The sequence below is a fragment of the Tupaia chinensis genome, unplaced genomic scaffold (genome assembly GCF_000334495.1).
Source record: "Tupaia chinensis unplaced genomic scaffold, TupChi_1.0 Scaffold000317_1, whole genome shotgun sequence".
Lineage (NCBI taxonomy): Eukaryota > Metazoa > Chordata > Mammalia > Scandentia > Tupaiidae > Tupaia > Tupaia belangeri.
The window spans coordinates 822241-842749 of NW_006159810.1; the positions used below are offsets into that span (position 1 = coordinate 822241).

The window sequence follows — 20509 nt, forward strand, 5'->3', positions numbered from 1 at the left end:
ATTCCCATGACTACTCGTCAGACTGTACTCTTGCCCAGTCATGGATGAATGGGGGCCAAGGAACAATGTGAAGCATATCCAGGCTGTCTCAGAAGAAGGTGCTTATTTGGGAACTAGTCAAGAGCTTGTAAATGACAGTGGAAATGCACATGAGGAAGATTAAAGGAGTCAGTTGCATAGAGACATCCTAGCCATTTCTGACCCAGGCGAGTGGTAACAATGGGTCAGGAGAAAGAGGTCACAGAGATCTTTAGGGTGAGCTAAAATTCTAGCAATAGCCAGAGAAACAGGGGTACCAGAAGATGCAGAAAGATGTGGAAGAGATTTTTTCCCAGGGAGGAAGAAGACAGTAGTGTTTCTTTCATGTTCAGTGAAATTTGCAATGGCTACTAAGTGACCCAGTTGTGTGGTCTTTAAAAGATACAGCTATAAATGTATTTCTTTCAGAAGAGCCTGATCTGTGCTGTGTCTGCAAATTTTGGAAAGGTGAGTGGAAATCATAACAGCATTCTCCAAACTGGGATTTAAGTGGTCCCAGATTGTTCTAGGATCCCAACTAGTGCCTTTTTGAATAAAACTTTGGGAAGTGGTGTTGCTGGTGGGGAGGATAAAGATAGGGAGAATGTCTTAATCTAAATTTTACCGAGGGTACCTATATCAGATAGGGAAGGTTAAGTTATGCTGCAGTAATGACTACCCCAAAATCTCGAATAGGTTAAAAAAATTCATTTCTAATTCAGGCTGTATGTACTCTGGGGTTCAGCTGGGGCTGTGCTCTACATTCTCTCTCAAGGACCCAAATCAAGAGAGATTTTATCTCTGGTCTGCCATATTTGCTCTGGCATGAACAGGAGAATGCAGCAAATCATCAGTCCTTAAAACATCAGTCCACAAGTGACATTTACCATTTCTGCTCACATTCCATTGGTCATAGAAAGTCATATGGCAATACTTCCATGTATTAAAAAGAAAAGCTCAAAATATTCTATGAATAGCTCTAATGACTCCCCAGATACCTACTTTATTAAAATGATATCGTGGTTATTGGTAGAGGTTGGTCTTAAATGATGATGGGTCTGAATAGTCAGCAGGGATATGAGAAAATAATTTAGGATTTCTGCTCCTACTCCTGGCCTCAATCCTTCTCTTGATCTGATAATAGATTTTAGATATCAGCATCTGTGACAGGCCAAATAAGATCCCGCCCAAAGATGTCCACATCCTAGACTACAGATCTGTGAATATGTTAGCTTATAGAGCAAAGGTGACTTTGAGGGATAATTAAGGACCTCAAGATAGGGAAGTTATCCTGGATTACCAAGGTGGGCCCAGTGTATTCACAAGTGTCCTTGTAAAAAGAAGCCAGGACTGTGAGTCAGAGAGGAAGATATGACAACAGAATCAAAATAAGAGAGAGTTTTGTAGATGTTGTACTGCTGGCTTTGAAGATGGAGGAAGGAGTCACAAGACAAAGAATGTAGAGGACCTTTAGAAGCTGGAATAAATCATGGAGATATATTCTCAACTGGAGCTTCCAGAAAGAGTATAACCTTGCCTATACCTTGATTTTACTAGATAGAGCATTTCACAATTCTGAACTCCAGAACTGTAAGAGATTATGTTGTTTTAAGCCACTAAATTTGTGGTAATCTGTTCCAGTAGCAACTGGAAACTAATGCAATGTCCCAGAAGAAGGGAAATACTCTGTAGAACTTCAGGTGACAGTCAGAGCTTGGGATGGGCAAGGTTAGATGACAGTCAAACCTCATTGTTAGATGTGATGACTAAATCCATTCCCAGCACTCAAACCCGTTGACCGGATAAGCCAGGTGGCTCCAACTCCAAAGCTATTCCTAATGAGAGAACTTGGTCTTATCACTTAATTATATTTCAAATGAGAAAAACCCAACCCCAAATGCACAATAAAACAAGAGGTTTTTTCTTGCTTTTCTTCATTCTAACCTTTTCCTCTGAACATTCTCTCCTTTCCCTCAGTCTCTGCTCCTTTTAATTTCAGGTGAATCCAGTAGCAGACGCCAAAGCTAAATGAGGTGCTTCCATCATTTCTAACATCTTCCACTGCAGAGCACTACATAGTTTCAGTATTGAAAGAAATTTTTAAAAGCTAATAGGGACAACCACTCATCCCAAACTTAAATCCACATACAACTTCCTTACAAGCTTAATGTCCAAAAAACTTCTGTAAAGCAGAATGCACTGCCTCTCAAAATAGTCTTTTTCATCTTTGAACAATGAAAAGAGTTTAGATCAGTATGAGTAAAAATTAATTTATTTTCTTCATGGTTACTGTTCACTGGCCCTTTTATCCCTAGGAATAGCCAAGAATACAAAGTAAGTCTAATTCTACATTTAAATGATAAGACTTAAAAAACCTGAAGACATTAGTGATGTTTAAGAACAAAACTAATTCCCTTAGGAACAATAGCTAAAATACATGAATAACTTGGTAGGAATCTCTTCTTCTGAATAGTTTATTTTCATGTTCCAATAATGTTATGCATTTGATGAAGAGGATGCAAGAAGACTGAGACAAAGACAAATCCCCAATATTATCCATCCCAGTTAAAATTACTGCAATGAAAGTTCTAGGGTAATAAAGAGAAATAAGGAAAATACAGATCCTAGGAGTCGGAAAAGAAGCGTATCAGAGGTCTTCCTGGCCTGTTGTATCACTTTACAGCTATATGGGAACAGAAAGACCAACTTTCTAAATTGCCTTCTGGAATAAATCACCTCCATTGTTATCTCATATGCAATAACAAATCAGCCTAAGAATTTTGAAGCAATTTCTTTTTTAGACCCAAGGCTATATTCTCCATTTGCTTCCCATCCAAATCCATTCCAGGCCTCTGTCTACTCTGGTCTTAGGAGTCTGATTCCTATGGTCAGGATCATTCACCTCTGCTATCTGGTTGAGTTTGGCCATTGGAAGACATCTGCAAACAATATTAAAGTGAGTGGAAATGAGATTAGATTATCTATTCTTCCATGTTAGGCAAATCTATTTTGAAAGAGGTTGTGATACATATAAGCCAGTTTCTCCCATTTAGCTCCAATTAGTTTTTGGTTGTAGTAAAATACATTCCTCTCCCTGCCGATTTATGTCCCAGGTTGGTAATGATTCCTTGTAACATCTTTTATCAGTTCCCTAAAACCTGCTCGTACCTTTCTAAATAGCTCCTTCAATGAATTACCTTTAAAATTCTAGTTCAATGTGCTTTCTGTGTCTCATCAGGACCTCGGCTAATTGACTGGTCTTTCTGTTTGCACTCCTGTCCCTTTCCCAATGATCATTTTAAAATATGAATCACATCATGTCATTCCTCTTCTCAAAACCTCCAATGGCTTCCCATCTCTCTAAGACACCTTGTAGTGTCTTACAAAGACTCCACCTCAATCTATGTAATACAGCCTACTTAAATAGGTAATTTCAAAAAAAAAATATTAAGATGACTGAGGAGTGAAAAGGAAACAGTTATAATAATATAATACAAGTTTTAGGATCAAAACACTTACCCATGACCCCACTAGAAAACACAATGAAGTGGTGAGAAGGTTGTAGAACCACCAATGAAAATAAGTACATGTACACATACATGTATATGATACACATAAATATATATTAAATTGGCAACTAAGACAAAAGGATTGTCATCACTGACATGGTTTTTCCAAAATGGTTGTGCCAGTAGTAGATTACCGCCTCTTGGTTCTAAATCTGTTCTTCCTTGCCTGCTCTGTGAAAATGGAATTGGGTCCTTTATATATTTTCCCATTCCACGATGTTAATCCTTTTTAGTCGAGAGTGCAGGAGGTCAAGGAGTTCCTCCCTGGTTCCAGTGTGCTACTGTCCACAGGCTCCTGTAGTATGCTTAGCTTTTAGAGTGCACAGGTCTTCCACCATGGGCAGCTTCTTCAGTGCCATCCTCCTGCAGCATGACTGTTTATCTGGCATCCAGATCCTGCAGTGTGTAGTTTCTTCAACACTCAACTCCCAACTCCTACAGGGCTTGCAGCTCCTGCAGTCCCAGACTCCTACACTATGACAGAACTCCAGCATCCAGCCACTGCAATGATTAGGGATCAGAAGAACACAGCAGCTGACTGTTCCTCCAAGACATCCCTCACTCTATTTCACAACAGAATGCCTCAGAGAAACACTCCCTAATAATAGCATTCCCAGCACCTGATATTCTGGAGAGTTCCAAAGAGGGAACTTCCAGCAAGTTCTGCCAGTGAAGAACCACAGTAACTTTTTACCATTCAATGAATCATGGCCACACCCTCTTTAGCCAGTTCTGGCTCTCAGCTGGCTGCCCCCTCCTCTGTACTTTCTATCTCAGTCCAAGGAATGGTGTGGATCCTTATATCTGCCATAAATATTCTTTAGAATTCTCTTCTCAGTTATCTACTCCTTGTTATTCTAATTCTATGTTATAATTAAAGATACTTTAAGGGCCAACATAGCATAACTATGTTATAGTTTAAAATGATGGTGGTGAAGACACTGGACTCCTACACGGCCAACTGCACTTTGAGCCCTGGACCCAGCAGCTTGAAAATCATGTCAGATGCATATGTGTGTGTGCCCAAAATTCCGGGAGGAGGGGTGATTTCTTACTTTCCCTCCCTCTGTCTCTCCTCTCTCCAGTGAGCACACACACACCCTATAGCAAAAACCTAAATTAAAAAAAAAAAAAACCTCACTTTATTTTAAACATTTCTTGTTTAAATTATCACATGGTTTCCTGATTAGACCCTGACTAATTGAATAGTAAACAACACTTAGTAAAGTTTCTGAGGACATAAAATCGTTTTCTTTCATCTCCATTGTAACTACAGTTCTAATTCACTGACTATAGATTGGTGTTTTAAAAAAAAAATACTTTGTAGGGCTAGATGGTAGCACAGCATAAATGTGACACTCTGCAAGGTTAACCCACATCGAGGGTTCCAGGTTCATGTCCACAGACCTTCCCAAATACACCAAGCAGCATGTGAGCATGTGTGTGCTTGTGATTCAGGGCTGGCTAACCCTGCTAGTAGATCACAGAATCAAGATCATTTTTAGGGTTCTCTCCTTCTCCCCTTCTCCCTCCCCCTGTTCTCTCTCTCTCTTTTATTACACTTAGGTTCTAGACTCAGAAAACTATAACCAGTTTTGCACCTGTGTACAGGGAGGCCTCTTACAGCTATATAACTGTTTAGATTTTGCACAACACAATCCCATGGGGCCACCATGCCCAGGAGCCCTGTGTCCATAGTGCCTCCACATATTCTGCAGTGAACAACTTGCACATTTATATGAACATTTGTATGCTACACAAGTACTCTTTCACGTATTTGAAAGTTATGTGAGATATAGGGTAATTCTTCTGCAGGACTTTCTCAGCTGTTGAAATACATTTAGTATCTTAGCCTCCTGCCATTCTATGATGGCAACAAATCCCAAAAAGCACATTGTAAATTTACAAATAACACCGCTGAAAACAGCAGCCCATTCACACCTCATTTCTCTAATCTCTTATTTATTTTAGGCATTTTTATTGTTGTGGTAACATTTAACTTGAGATCTCCCTGCCCTCTTAAAGTTTCAAGTGCATAATACAGAATTGTTAACCACAGGCACAAAGTTGAATGCCAGATCTCCATAGCTTTTTAATCTCATCATTTAAGCTCTCATTTTCAATTCAGTCACTCCAACTTCTTGATATTCTTGAAGCAGTTAATGTTGTCTCCTTTCCCAAGAGTCTGCAACTTACTGTTCCTCTTCATGGAACACTTAAGCTGTAGTGTGTCCAAACTCTCCTTCACTCTACTTGGATCCCTGTTCAAATGTCACCTTATCAAATAGTCCTTCTCCAGCCACCCTCTATAAGATAGAATTTCTACACTTATCCCAGCACATTTGTCCCTCTTAATTTGCTATAATTGTATTACCACCACAATCACTGTCTATAGCAAGATATATTTCACTAACTATTTATTTTTTGGTGTCCCCTCACTGGCACTTAAGTTCCATGAGACCAGAGACTTGACCTGTTTTGTCCTCAGCACCCAGAACAGCACTTTAACGAGTACCCCCCCCAACAATTATTTGTGCAGTGAATAGTATATGATCACAATTTTACTCATAATAACACATGCTCAGTAACACTAATTTTTCTATTTATCCAAGTCAATGAATTCAGTTACTTCACTTTTTCTGTTCTTCTGCCTATACGAAATATGATTTGCACTGCCAAAAGAAAAAAATACTCAAAGAACCATCAAGTTCTGTTTTAGAATATTTGCTCACACTGAAATTTTTGGTGTGAAAAGATGAATGCACAGTTTTCACATGAGAAGTTGTGTGTTCTCACTACATTTATTTAAGCTAAGTAAGCCCTCTATATATGTTTGGAAGACAAAGGAAAAGATAGAAACTATCCTGGCGTGACCCAGGGCACTTGACCTGCATTACCATATTTAATCTATACAGAAATCTTGAAAAATATAAAGTAAATGAAAGCAATTTTATCAAACTAAAACTAAGCCTTAGTGATATTAAGTAAATAGAGTAGAATTCAAAACTATGTCTTTCTGACTCCAAAATCTATGCCCAGTGTATCATATCACTGCAATAAGATGATGAAATATGTTGAACACAAATGCAATTTTCCCACAATTTGAACATCATTTTAAGGGTCACAGTTTATAGATAAAAAATCCTGATGCATTTCTAAGGATATTTATTTCATGCTATTTATGAGTAATACCTAGAAACACTTGGAAAATAAACTCTTCCTCGCCATTACATGAATTATGCCAAGATTTTTCCTTATCATGCCATACTTTTATTTAGTCAGTTTATTAACTAATAGGATCTACTCTGTCTTATGAATTGTTTTGATGTTATTATTGACAGGTTATATTCTGCCTACTTAATTATAATATTCTAAAATAACTCATCTCTTTTTGTTTTACCAGAGCAAAATTAAGAGAGCTAGATGCTTCCACGCTCCTCCCATTTTTTCCTTCTAGAATTTAGTTAGAGGAAAGCCGAAAATTAGAGAAGATAGACTGCAAGAACTGCTTACTGCACAGTGGGCCTGACCCCCTAAGGTCAAAAACCAGAATCCAGCTAGGCAATATCCACTCTAATAGCCAGTGCTCAACTGGCTTTGGACTAGTGTTCTTTTTTTTTTTTTTTTTTTTTGGAGAGGTTTTCGCTATAGGGCGGGTGCGCTCGCCAGACAGACAGAGAGAGACAGAGAGACAGAAAGTGAAAAATCACCCCCCAGAGGGGATGAACACGCTGCAATCCGTTCTCCTCCATTCTCCCCTCGGGATCTTAGGCACACGCGCACACGCGCCCGGTGTGAGTTTTAAGCCACCAGGCCCGGGACGCAAACCGTGGTCGACTACATGGGAGTCCAGTGACATAGCCATTACGCTAATTGCTGGTTCCCTGGACTAGTGTTCTTATCCTTAGGAGTCCAAGAGGTATTTATGACTTCTGTGTACCCAATTTGCTGTTAGCTCCAAATTACAAAGAAGTCAGAACCTTAACTAAACTTACATATAGAACGATAAAATATAACCCAGGTCCATCTGTCTCCAGGGCCTATGCCCTTGGCCACTGACTGTGACACAATCCCTATCAGAGAGGGCAGGAGCATCATGACTACCAGTGGCAGTTTGGAAAGGCAGAGACCTTGGCTACAAGCTAGGTAGAAAGGGGTCAGAATCAAAACCCTGCTGAAAACAAGACACGAGCAGCTGTACCCAGGAACCAGTTAAGTGTGTCAAGGCTTAGGGAAGGCTCCAAATTCTAGCCAGAAGGTAGAATGCTAAGACAAGAAACAGAAACCAAGGGCAACAGCAAATGAGCACAGGGCAGCAGATGGTGTAGTGGTTATGTCGCTGGACTCCCACATGGCCAGGCAAGGTTTGAGTATTGTACCCAGTGACTTGAAACTCATGCTGGGTACATGTGCATATATGTTCAAGATCCCAGGAGGAGATTAGAGGAGAAGGGATTGTGGCATGGCCACTCCCCCACCCCCCGGGAGTGATACCTCTCTCTTTTTCTCTCTCCCTCTCCCTCTCTCTCCTCTCTCTCCCTGGCAAGTGCACATGTCCTAAGGCATAAAACCTCTAAAAAATAATAATTAAAGAGTAAAATAGGCACACTAGGAGTAAAGAAATATATGTCTGGTATATGAGCACTTAGAGCTCATTTTAGGCACACCACTCCCCCAGTAACATATACAATCTATTCCACAGGTTGATAAGTCTCACTTCATGCAAGGCACTGAGCATGGCATCTCAAGAGCTTCTGGAGTTACATACAAAAGCCTAACTTGATAAAAGACGACAAAGTTCACAAAATTAATCAATACACAAACATATGCAACACTATTGACTTCATTTATACAACTAATATTTCCTGAGTATATAATATGGGCCAGGCACTTTTCTAAGCATAGACTTTTGATATTCTACTCAAATTTTAAGTCTAAATGTGTATTTTTTTACTCATGTCTCCAGATGTGTACCTATTATGACTACTCATATCCCTGACATATAATTTCTGAAACTTAACCATAGTAGGTGTTTTTCAGGTAGAAAAAAAGAAGAGCTTCCCAGGCCAAGAAATAAGTGGCATGAACAAATGTTCTGAAATATCAACGATCTCTGTCTGCTTGGGAAAGGTGGAAAGAGTAAGGTGAGTGAAGTGGGATAATTGGTGGGTAGGAATGACGAAGTCACCATCTTTATTTTTACCTATGAGAAAAATTTCTGGTCAAGGAGGGAAATGCTGTAGAAATAGCTGGAGGCGGGGCCAGCAGGTGGTGTGATGGTTAAGGCATTGAACTCCCACATAGCTGATGTGGTGGCTTGTTTTCTCACTTTCTCTCTCTCTCTCTTTCTCTTTCTCTCTCTCTCTCATCAAATTAAAAAATAATAAGAATAAATAAAATTAAATAAATGATTCTTTAAAAAAAGTGGTTGGAGACAGATCAGACTTTTGTATTATAACCCATTTCATACTCATTCTACCTAAGGCACTTAAGCTTTGCAGGTCATCTCATTCTCAGGAGGAATGTGCTTTGTAATTTGATCATTTCTATTTAGAATCTGTTCCAAAGAAGGTTTGATTTCTGGGAGAAAAACCTGGACAGGTTCCCAGCTTCTCTTCAGTGCAACTTTCATTCACAGCATGGTTTCCTCATTCTCTTTGATGCGAACTTCCAAAACATCAGATATAAGCAATATTCAAACATAGATTCAATAAACCTATCCAAAGCCAAATGCAAATGTTTTCACAATATCCCTCACTTTACATTGGCCATGTCTTGAGTGTATTAGCTCACAAGACTAGAGAGTCATCTCTTTTTGACCATTAGAGCTGCCGCAGTAAGATTTGGGTTGGCCCTAAATACGAGTGCTATCTCGTGGAACAAGCTGGGGTTGAAACCCAGTGCCAATTCTGCCTGTGAATTCATAGAGCCTGAAAAGAGTGGTGTCCACCTCCCAAATAAAACATCTGGGTTTCTTCCATGCTAAGAAACCATTTTGGCTGGTGGTACCCAACCATTTTGTCACCAGTGACTGGTTTTATGGAAGACAATGTTTCCATAATAGGAGAGGGATGATTCAAGTGCATTACATTTATCAGTGAGAGCCTTGAGCTTATTTTCCAACAACTAGATGGTTTCACCTGGGGGTTCCTATGAGAATCTAATGTTGCTGCTGGTCTGACTGGAGACAGAGTCACACAGTAATGTGAGCAAAGGGGAACAGTTGTAAATGCAAATGAAGCTTCCCTTGCTCACCTGCGCTGACTTCCTGCTGTGTGGTGCAGTTCCTGCTGCATGGCCTGGGGAGTAGAGACCCCTGATTTAGGCCATTAGAGGCCTTTGAGCTCACCAGAGAAAAAAAACAATCCTATATGAAACACTACTATTTCAGCCAAAATGACTAATGACAAAAGATCGTTCCATCTAGAAGAAAATGCATTGAGCTCTTAGACCTTATTGAACTGACCTTTTAAAAAATAGTACAATATATGTAAATACATGACTGTCCTATAAAAAGCAGAGCAATGACAGCTACATATTATTGGTAATAATATTTGTGTTATTATTATTATTTTCAGAGTCAGGACTATTTCTATAATTGACTTAAAAAGAGTGACAAGTGAGTGCATAGCTAATGTCCTATTATTTCACTCTTAATTGAATGAAATGATTCTGATCTACTAAAGAATACTTAAACTATCTCATGATTCTTTAAAAAAAAATCTGACATAAATATGGCAATGTCTTAAATTGTGGCAGAATTGGGTGAAAAGGTATCCCAGAGTTCTACCAGTCTCACTAATTTTCACAATGCTTAAAATGTTACATAATCTTAAATAATATACAAATACCCTATTCTCTTGAAATGGAAAAGATAGCTTTGATACTGCAAGCAGGGGCAAGAATTCTCCAGCACTAAGTCAAGAGGCTGAGCTCTGGTCCCATTTACTTCCTATGTGACCTTGAGCTGGTCAATTTACTACCTCTGACCAAGAGCTTTCTCACCTGTAAAATATAAGAATTGGACTGGATTATCTCCCAGGTTCTTTACTCTAAAATTTTATGACCAGCCTACTTTTTGACAGCTGAAAAAGATGGGTCTCATTTTAATGCATATTGTCTGTCTGCATATCTCACATATAACTGATTGCAAATGCCTAGAAGCTAAAATGAAGGGTCAAAGAAGTGCCATCTGCTTCTATTACTGATTACATTGTGAAGCTGCCTCAAGTTTTGGGGTTTTTTTTGTTTGTTTATTTTTTTAAGCATTTAGTGAAAAGTAGAAGTTGGCAGGAAATGTGTTGTAAACAATATCATCCCTGCACATTTACTGAATAATTTATAGCCAGTATGTGGTAGAAGCATAATTTTAAAACTGCATTTTCCCCCCAAATACCTGAATGTTCTAACATCAGTAACAAATTATTTAGTTCGCATTGCTTTGAAAAATGTAGTGTTTAAAGATTGATGTCTCGGACACAAATTTATTTTATTTATCAATTTCCTTTGAATCAATCTTGCTGTATTATACTGGAATGAATTATTTGCTATAATTGACTACCTCTTCCCTTGTAACTTTTCACATATACTTTATAATTTTCATCTTTTTCCAGATTAGTTACAAATAAAAATTGTATAAACTTAAGATGTGTGACATCATGCTCTCATAGATGTTCATTATGAAACAATTACCACAATTAAGCTAATTAACACATTTATCACATCCCAGTCACCATTTGTGTGAGGTGAGTAGGAGTGAAGACACTTAATACCTACTCTCTTAGTAAATTTCAAATATACAGTACAGTGTTCTCAATTATAATCTAATGTCATACATTAGATCTCCAGAACTTACTTGATCTGCATAACAGAAGCTTTGTTCCCTTTGATCAATGTCTCCCTATTTACCTTAAGTCCCAGACTTTGGTAACCACCATTCTACTCTGCTGTTATGAAAAACTTTTTTAGATTTCACATATAAATGAGATCATGCAGTGTTTATCTTTCTACATCTGATTTATTTCACTTAGTGTAATATCCTCCAGTTTCACTACTGTTGTCACACATGGTAGCATTTCCTTCCTTTTTTAAGTCTGAATAATATTCCAGTTTCTTTATCCATTCCTTCTCCCTTGGTTACTTGTTTTCATATTTTTGCAGTTATAAATAAGGCTACAATGAGCATGGAAGTGCAAATACTGCTTCAATACATTAATCACTTATTTTGGATATACACTCAAAAGTAAGATTGCTGGATCATGTGATAGCTATATTTACAGAGTTTTTTTGAGAAAACTTCCCTACCATTCTCCATAATGGCTATACTAGTTTATATGCCCACCAACAGTGCATCACTGTTTCTCTTTTTTTTATATCCTCACCAACATTTATTCCTTTTTGCCTTTTTAAATAATAGTTATTCTGGGACCAGCAGTTAGTGTAATGGCTATGTCACTAGACTTCCATGTAGTCAACCGCAGTTCGAGTTTTGGACCTGGTGGCTTAAACTCATGCCAGGCACGTGTGCATGTGTGCATGTGTGCCCAAGATCCTGAGAGGAGAATAGAGGAGAAGGAATTGCAGCGTGGCCATCCCCCATGGGGGGTGACTTCTCGCTTTCTGTCTCTCTGTCTCTCTCTGTCTTTCTGGAGAACACACATGCCCTATAGCAAAAAAATCTTAAAGAAAAAGATAAAAAAAAAAAAAAAAAAAAAAAAAAAAAAAACCTATAAATAATAATAATAATAGCTATTCTAATGGGTATGATATATTTCACTTTGGATTTTATTTGCATTTCTCTGATTAGTAATGTTGATCATGTTTTCATAAACCTGTTTATTATTTCTTTTGAGAAATGTCTACTCAGCTTCTTTGACCATTTTTAAATCAGTTTATTCATTTCATTTTTCTGGTGTTTTCTTTTGGCTTTCACTATTGAGTTGAATTTCTTGTATATTTTGGACATTAACTCATTATCAAATGTATGATTTGCAACTATTTTCTCTTATGCTATAGCTCATCTCTTCACTCTTTTGATTGTTTCCTTTGCTGTGTAGAAACTTTTTACCCTAATGTAACTCCACTTACCTACTTTTGCTTTTATTGCCTATGTTTTGAAGTCATATCTAAAAAATCATCACCTATACCAATGCCAAAAAGCTGTTCCTTCTGTTTTCTTCTAGTAGTTTTATAGTTTTAGGTTCATTTAAGTCTTCATTTCATTTTGAGCTGATTTTTCTAAGTGGTATAACATAAAAGCCCAATTTCATTCTTTTGCATGTGTATATACAGCTTTCCTAATACCATTTTTTGAAGAAATTGTGCTTTCCCCATTGTGTGTTCTTGGTACCCTTGTCAAACAACATAAATAGGTGTTCATCACTGGAACCTTTTTGTACCACTGTGTTTCTATTTTTGTTTACATCAAGGTATTTTAAAATTCTCTTTTATTCTTTGACCCATTGATCAATTCAGGGAAATGTCATTTAATTTCCACATTTTGAGAATATTCCAAGATTCTTCCTGCAATTGATTTCTATTTTCATACCAATGTAGTGGGGAAAAAAAGGTTTGATATGATATCAATCTTCTTTCATTTGTTAAGACTTGTTTTGTGATCCAGCATATGTCTGTCCCAGAGAATGTTCTATGTGTGCCTGAGAATGATGTATATTCTTCTAATGTTGAATGGGATGCTCTCCAGGTCTGTTAGGTCCATTTCATGTAAAGTTTATTTCAAATCTATTAGAGTCACTTGATCTACAGTGTCATTCAAGTATACTGTTTCCATATTTTCTGTATGGATGATCTACATTGTTGAAAATGGAGTATTAAAGACTCCTGTCATCATTGTATTTCTGTATATTTCTCCTAACATTTCTATTAATATTTACTTTATATATTTAGGTGTTTCAATGCTGGGCATGAAATTGTTTTCCCCAAAAGGACTCACATATTCTTTTCATATATTTTTTAATCCAATGGTTTTTTTCCATTGAAACATTCCATTTTTCCTCACAGAAAAAAGTCTTCTCTGGTATTCAAATTGCATAAGATAAAATCATATTATAATTGATAAATTAATATAAAGATATTTTACTTAATTATAGAGGAAATATTACTTTGTAGTTATCTGCAATCTGATACAATGCAAGGTATATTTGTTCTCTTTTATTTTACTCTCAATCATTTTTTTCTCCTCTCTATCATTTTATGTTTTCCTCCTCTGATTACAATTTGTTCCGGTTTTTAACAAATTTATATTGTTCAAATTCTGCCTTAAATAGGATGGGGTATATCTTCTACTGCATCACTAACAAATTATATCACAAAAAATTAATATAAAAATACGGTTATATGTAAAATTTTATAAAGCAGAAAACACGATTCCTACACCACTTAAAACTTAAAAGAGGCATTAGTAACAGCTGTGTTTCTAATCCAGCATCATCTGTCTCCCAGGAGATCTAATCATAGTCCATTCCTCCTATCGTTTTAAACCCATAACTGCCTCCTTAAGAATCCAGAATGCTTTCTTGACATGCTCCAATCTGCCACAACCTCCAACCCACCCATGTTATACACACTTTTTAAAAGAATGCAGTGGCATATTCAGAATTTCTAAATAAAAAGAGCTTCTGGGAAGCAATCTGGTTTAAGGAAGAAGTTGAAAGACTTGAAGCTTGCATGCTCAAAAAATTTTGGCTCTTTTCTTAGATTTTATGAGCATTTGCATTGGCTCAAGGTAGCCCTTTTCCTAAGACATCCCTTGGTTCTTTAACTGCAACAGGGACTTGACTTTTCCTTTGATAAAAAGCCTGTTCCAGTGCAAGTCTTTTTTTTTTTTTTTAATCAGTTATTTAATTAGGTTCTTGGCAAAAAAAAAAAAATCCAGAACACCAATTTGTGAGGATAGACTCCATTTGTAAGGGCAACACGGATCTCAGGTAGCCCTGGAGCTGAGGAACAGCTTTGAATTTTGGTAAAATTTGCGAATCCACAGCTTTCTGCTCAATCTTGCGCTGCTCTGAAATCTCGTGTTTCTCCTTCTCTGTGTCGAAGTCCAGTGCAAGTCTTAAAGGAGAGCAATTCAGCCCACTTTTTATATGAGCTTTCAGACATTAACTATACTGTTGGATATTAGCTCCCTACGATAAGCTAATAGCTTTGTGTATAAAATGAACCTGATTCCTATTATTCAGCCTAAAACATTTCCATTTATAGATAACTGACACGACTAGCCATCTTAGAACTCTTTTCACTGTTTCAAAAGTATAGTGTCTTGAATTTTTTTAAACATTTACTTTTCTTTTATTAATTCAACAAACATTTTTTGAGAGCTTGTGAGGTATTACTCCAGGTACTTTGTGAGTACTCAAATTCGACTATGTAGCAATAATAAAATGACAACATTGGTCTGCTGTTAATAAATATTTGATTTTTGTACATATTTAACCTATGAGTTACAATATTATTTAATATTACAGCCTAAGAGTAAATAATTAAGGGCTAAACAACAGATCTAAGATAAATAGACTAAATAGCTGTTAGAAGTTTTTATTGGAGTCCCCCTTGCCTGTGCTTAGTCTTGCCTTTCTTTTTCTGGATCTGTTTCTTTCTCTCTCTCCCTGTTATTTCTCAAGATTTAAATTTATTTACATTACATTTCCCACTCTGTGCCCAGTGACCAGAAACCTCCTGTCAGTGAGTAATGCGTTCCCAAAGGGAGTCACACAACCACCATTCAATCCATCATCCACCTTGGGTAGATTGCTCATTTAGCTATCTGGGTCATTTGGGAAAGGAACACTGAGGTGGAGTTGAGACTGCAAGTGGTTTATCAGGCTGTGATGAGTGGTGAGGTAGAGGACAGAAATACTTGTGAAAGGGGAAAGGAAGCAAGATAAGGCAGAAAGAAGATTGATACATTGTGTAGATCTGACAAGGTCTCTGCCAAACCAGTAGAAAGCTCTGAAACAATCCTATATTGGGCAAACATGGCCACGTCCTAGTTCCTCTATGCACAGTCATTGGCTGGTCATTGCCCAGAAAAATCATGGCCTCAGATGTTAAAACTGAAGCAGATTCTGGGGCATTCATAGCTGGAGGCTATTAGTAACTACACTCCCCTGGACTAAACAGTGAGTTTCTCCATGATGGAAAATCCAAGACTAGCTCCTCCAAGGCTACTATAGTTGTGTTCTCAAGAATAGAGCCCTGATAATATGGAATAAGACACTCCTAAATATTAATACATGAATGGGATCATTTTTTAAAAGTACCTGTAAGAGAACTGAGAAGAATGATCAAAGGAGGGACCTAGGACATTCCTTAGGTAGCTATGTCACAGGAAATCCTAAAAGACTGCGGAAACAAAAGAGAGGGAGTGAATCTAGTGATTTAGTGATCTAACTTCAGATGGGGACCACTCCTTGGTCTATGACAGAAGATTCTGTGTTGATAGTCCTTCCCTACTATCTCCACATTGCAGCTTCTTCATCTGTACAATGTATTACTGTAACAGAATTTTTTTAATTAAAAATTATAAAAAGTCCCTACACCATAGGCTGTTATTATTATCACTATCATTGTTTCCAGTTGTTTTTTTATTGACCTGTTGGCCTATTTCATATTCATCTCAAATCTCCAGGGCAGAGAAGCTGGAAGGGAAGACATTCTAAGTGTGTTAATAACTCTAGCTTCGGGACCAGCAGTTAACGTAATGGTTATGTCGCTGAACTCCCCTGTAGTCAACTGTGGTTCAAGTCCCAGACCCAGTGGCTTCAACTCACACCGGGCGCATGTGCATGCATGCCCAAGATCCCGAGAGGAGAATGGAGAAAAAGGAATTGTGGCATGGCCATCCCCCCTAGGAGGGGGTTTCTTGCTATCTATCTCTCTGTCTCTTTCTGTCTCTCTGGAGAGCGCATGCACCCGATAGCAAAAATCTCTTCAATAAATAAATAAATAAATAAACTCTAGCTTCAAATCCCAATTCTGCCACTTATAAATTGTGAAATCTGGAGCAAATGATTGAATGTCTAACTGCCTCATTTTTCTACAAAAAATGATAGCAACGACACCCACTTCACTGAAATTTTGTAAACATTCAGTGAATTAGCACAGAAAATCTATTTAGTATATTGTCAGCCACTTAGTAAGTGCTCAATTTAGGTAGCTATTAGTGATTATAATTAATATTAATACAAGTTTATTTGTGAAACACTATGTTAAGCAAGGTGAGCTGGACTTTTGAAAGCTATGCACTGTATATCCTACTCAAAATGTACTAAATCTCTGGACTCTATGGCAGAAATAGAAAGGCCCAATAATATAATAGAAGAGAGGAAAAGTGTAGATATAAGACTCTAAGGGAAGGGAGTGTCTGGTAGAGAGTGAGTAGTAGATGGGAAGTGAAAGGGACTAGATGAAACATTTCATAGATGAATGTAAAATTCTCTATTTAAAAAAATCTGTAAATTTTGCCTTAAAATAAATAAATAAAAACACTTTTAAAACAGTCTTCTTATACTAGAATAGTGCCAAAAATTCTATTTCTTTTGCATAAAAGACAAAATACGTCTCAGCTTGTGCAATATCCAGTGGTATATATTGCAGAGTCAGCCAAGATCGTCTGTGGCTTTCTGCTAGCACCTGTTATGTTCCCGATATACTATCTAAATAATCGTTAGTCATTTTTTAATTATGGTTTGACAGATTACTATAAGGAGAAAAATCTTTATTACCTCCACAAACTCTGAACTCTCTGCTTGTTCCTACTCAACAATAGAGCATACAAGGAACTTATGGGAAACTAATGATGCATTTTATTCCTTGGTTTATATTTGTAGTTTTTATTCTAGATATGTCCACAGAATTTATAACATCTGGTTAGAAACATTTCCAACACTCTAGGTCTTTGGCATCATGTTGACAAAACTGAATGATTGATTGTTCCCAACATTTTTTTAAATCCAGATGTTTGGATTTCCTGGAGGCCTAACCCAACCTTTGGTTTGTTCTTGGAAAGATAATACAGTATGAACATCTAAAAATTGAGAACTCTGTTCGATAAACCTACTCAATAACATGTCCTATATACTTAATATCATAATGCTACTTGATTTGTTATTCAATCACATTGTTAATTGGAAATGCATTAAAAGAATTCTCTAGAATTAGAGATATTACACCCAAGAATTACATTAGCAAGAGAGCACAAAAGAAGAAACAACCACTAAGTGGAACTTGCACATTTTAAGTACAGGCTTCAGATTTCCAAAGACTCACCTCATGGCCTGAAAGAGAAGTGGTTACGTTATTCTATCCTATGGGTGTGTTGTTTTCTGAACGCCATATTGGTAGTTAGAATAAATGTACCGTTGGGAACCAGCAGTTAGCGTAATGGCTATGTCGCTGGACTCCCACGTAGTCGACCGCGGTTTGTGACCCGGACCCGGTGGCTTAAAACTCACGCCGGGCGTGTGTGCGTGCCTGCCCAAGATCCCGAGAGGAGAAGGGAGGAGAAGGGATTGTGGCATGACCATCCCCCATGGGGGGTTATTTCTCGCTTTCTGTCTCTACGTCTCTCTCTGTCTGTCTGGCGAACTTATGTGCCCTACAGTGAAAATCTCTCAAAAAAAAAAAAAAAAAAAAGAATAAATGTACCCATTAGCAAAATGTTATAAGTGATGGTAAAGGGCCAAGACAGTCCACAAAAATCTGTTTAACCAGCAATGAAACCGCTGACTTCCAAAGCTCTTCCTTGAGTCTTCTGGGTCTTGCATGTCTCAAGACATTGAAAGACATAGTATCCTGATCCCAAAGCTGTTCAAAGCCAGGGCCCTCCTGAGCCATAAACCCTTATCTCATCTACTCCAGACCTTGAAGGGCTGAGCAGCTGTGGGGAGTGGGGCCCAGCTGAGGCTTGGTTGCTAGGCAGCTTTAAGATTTAAAACATGTGGATACACCAGTAATATTTATTGCCTTAATTTTCTCTTTTGTTTATACTCTCAGAGTCTAATTTCATAACACCTGATACTTTCCACTTACAATGTCTTTCTAGTCTTATTTTTTTCTTACTCTTTTAGTGGCCATCTTTTAGAGGCCAATAAGAGGAATTTTAATATGTAATTATAAACCCATAAAGGTCAATAAATATGGTCCCCCCTCTCCTCCCATTAACAAATTGAGTGCTGGAACCACCAGTAATCTACCCAAAACATGAAAAATGTTGATGATTCAGTGTGAATTAAAGAAAAAGCCCTCACACATACTAATTATCTTGAAAATGTATGCATTGCATTGTTATTCATTCTTTTTCTGACTCACCGTTAGTGCAAGCATAATCTATTTTCAGAGATTTCCCTGATTCCAACTCCCTCTCCTGGCTTGTCTCTCCTCTGTGTTTCAATACTTCCTTGTGCCTCTCTCTGCGATTGGCCCTTCCCATATGGTACTAAAACTATTTATGTAGAACTTAGACTTAGCTGTCCTTTGTTTTCCAACACCTAGCACAAGGTCTGTATATAGTACATGCTCAAGAAGGTTTTATTTAAAAAATGAGCTTCTCTTTGCAAGCTAAGTGACATATGTGATTGAATGCATAAAAGAAATGGAAATAAAAATATATTTTAACAAATGAGTCTCTATGAAGCACTGAATATTATGCTATATATTTTATAAATATTTGGATTTGTGATGTGACACTATAAATATAAATATTTTTAAATTATAAGTACTATCACAATTAATTCCAGCAAAAAACCTTGTAAGTATTACTGTTACTAGTTTGAAGCTTCAGAATCTGAAATCCAGGTAACTGTAATGCAAAGCCCAGTGTCTACCACTAATTCCCATTGCTAGCATGAGCTATTGGCATTGCACAGTGCTGCATAATTTACTTTTTTAAAAAAATTAAATCATGTATTTTTTCTCTTTCATTCACAGATAATCAAGAAGCAGTAAGATTCGCTTGCAATTAAACATTACGCTTAAGAGCCTAGTCGAGTACACATTTTTCTACCGATTTCCAAGGACATCATTAACTGTAGTATCAGTACGATAACTGAGAGAGAGAGAACTCCATCAGAAATCTCATGGCCTGTTAGCATAAGTTGCACAGGCTGTGTATAGAAAAATTTCTCTTCCTTGCTACTTATAAAACCTGGGTTTTGTCAGCTGTTAAAAGGGTCTGAAGATGATAAGAAGATTCCTCTGGTCCTTGTGTGTACCATCATCATGAATTAATAGATGAAATACAGTCTGTGCTCACACATGGAAAAACACCACTACTTGTATTCTCTATAGGTTTTCCACTCACAGGTTCCAGGATCAGACAGGAAATCTGGAATCATTAGAAATATTAAAAATGACAGCAAAAAAAAAAAAAGGCAGAAAAGCAGAACATACTCGTGTCCATATGACAACAAAATGTTCAGGAGACCAAGTTTCAGGACCATGGTGGCCTGCTCCAGAGAATGACAAGATTAACAAAGAGTAATTGTTAATGGAGAGGAGAAGGACCATCTCAGAGAACTTGGAAGGTTGCTCTGAGACATATGGTCAGAGCATGGACTTCCAGTTAATCCCCTGGTCCAGATGCAACATGAGACCTGCCCCTAGGGATCAACATGAAGGTTCCGGATTGGCATAAAATTATGAAACACCTGGGAAATTAAGGCACAAATCAAAGCATGTCTCACAGTTAAAAGGAAATCCAGCAAAAGGTTGGCCGGAGAAAGGAAGATATCCTGGATTGCTGCCTAGGACAGAAGTCACTCTCACGGCGTCTGAGGTCAAATCAAGCATTTTTATCCTCAAGGCCATGTTTACTCAGAATCGCCATCATTTTTAGAAAGGATTCGTCCAGATCTACCAGTTTGAATCCCTTTGAATTTTTGCCTCCATTATTCTCCATGGAA

At 37.6% G+C, this 20509-nt stretch overlaps 1 long non-coding RNA gene across 1 annotated transcript; it reads left to right on the plus strand.

The window, feature by feature from the left end:
• The first annotated feature begins 293 nt into the window (after window positions 1-293).
• On the plus strand, window positions 294-20071 carry LOC102499886 (uncharacterized). Its single transcript, XR_334984.1, has 3 exons — window positions 294-486; window positions 8628-8731; window positions 19536-20071. It is a non-coding gene; the product is annotated as an uncharacterized LOC102499886 (long non-coding RNA).
• The last annotated feature ends 438 nt before the right edge of the window (window positions 20072-20509 follow it).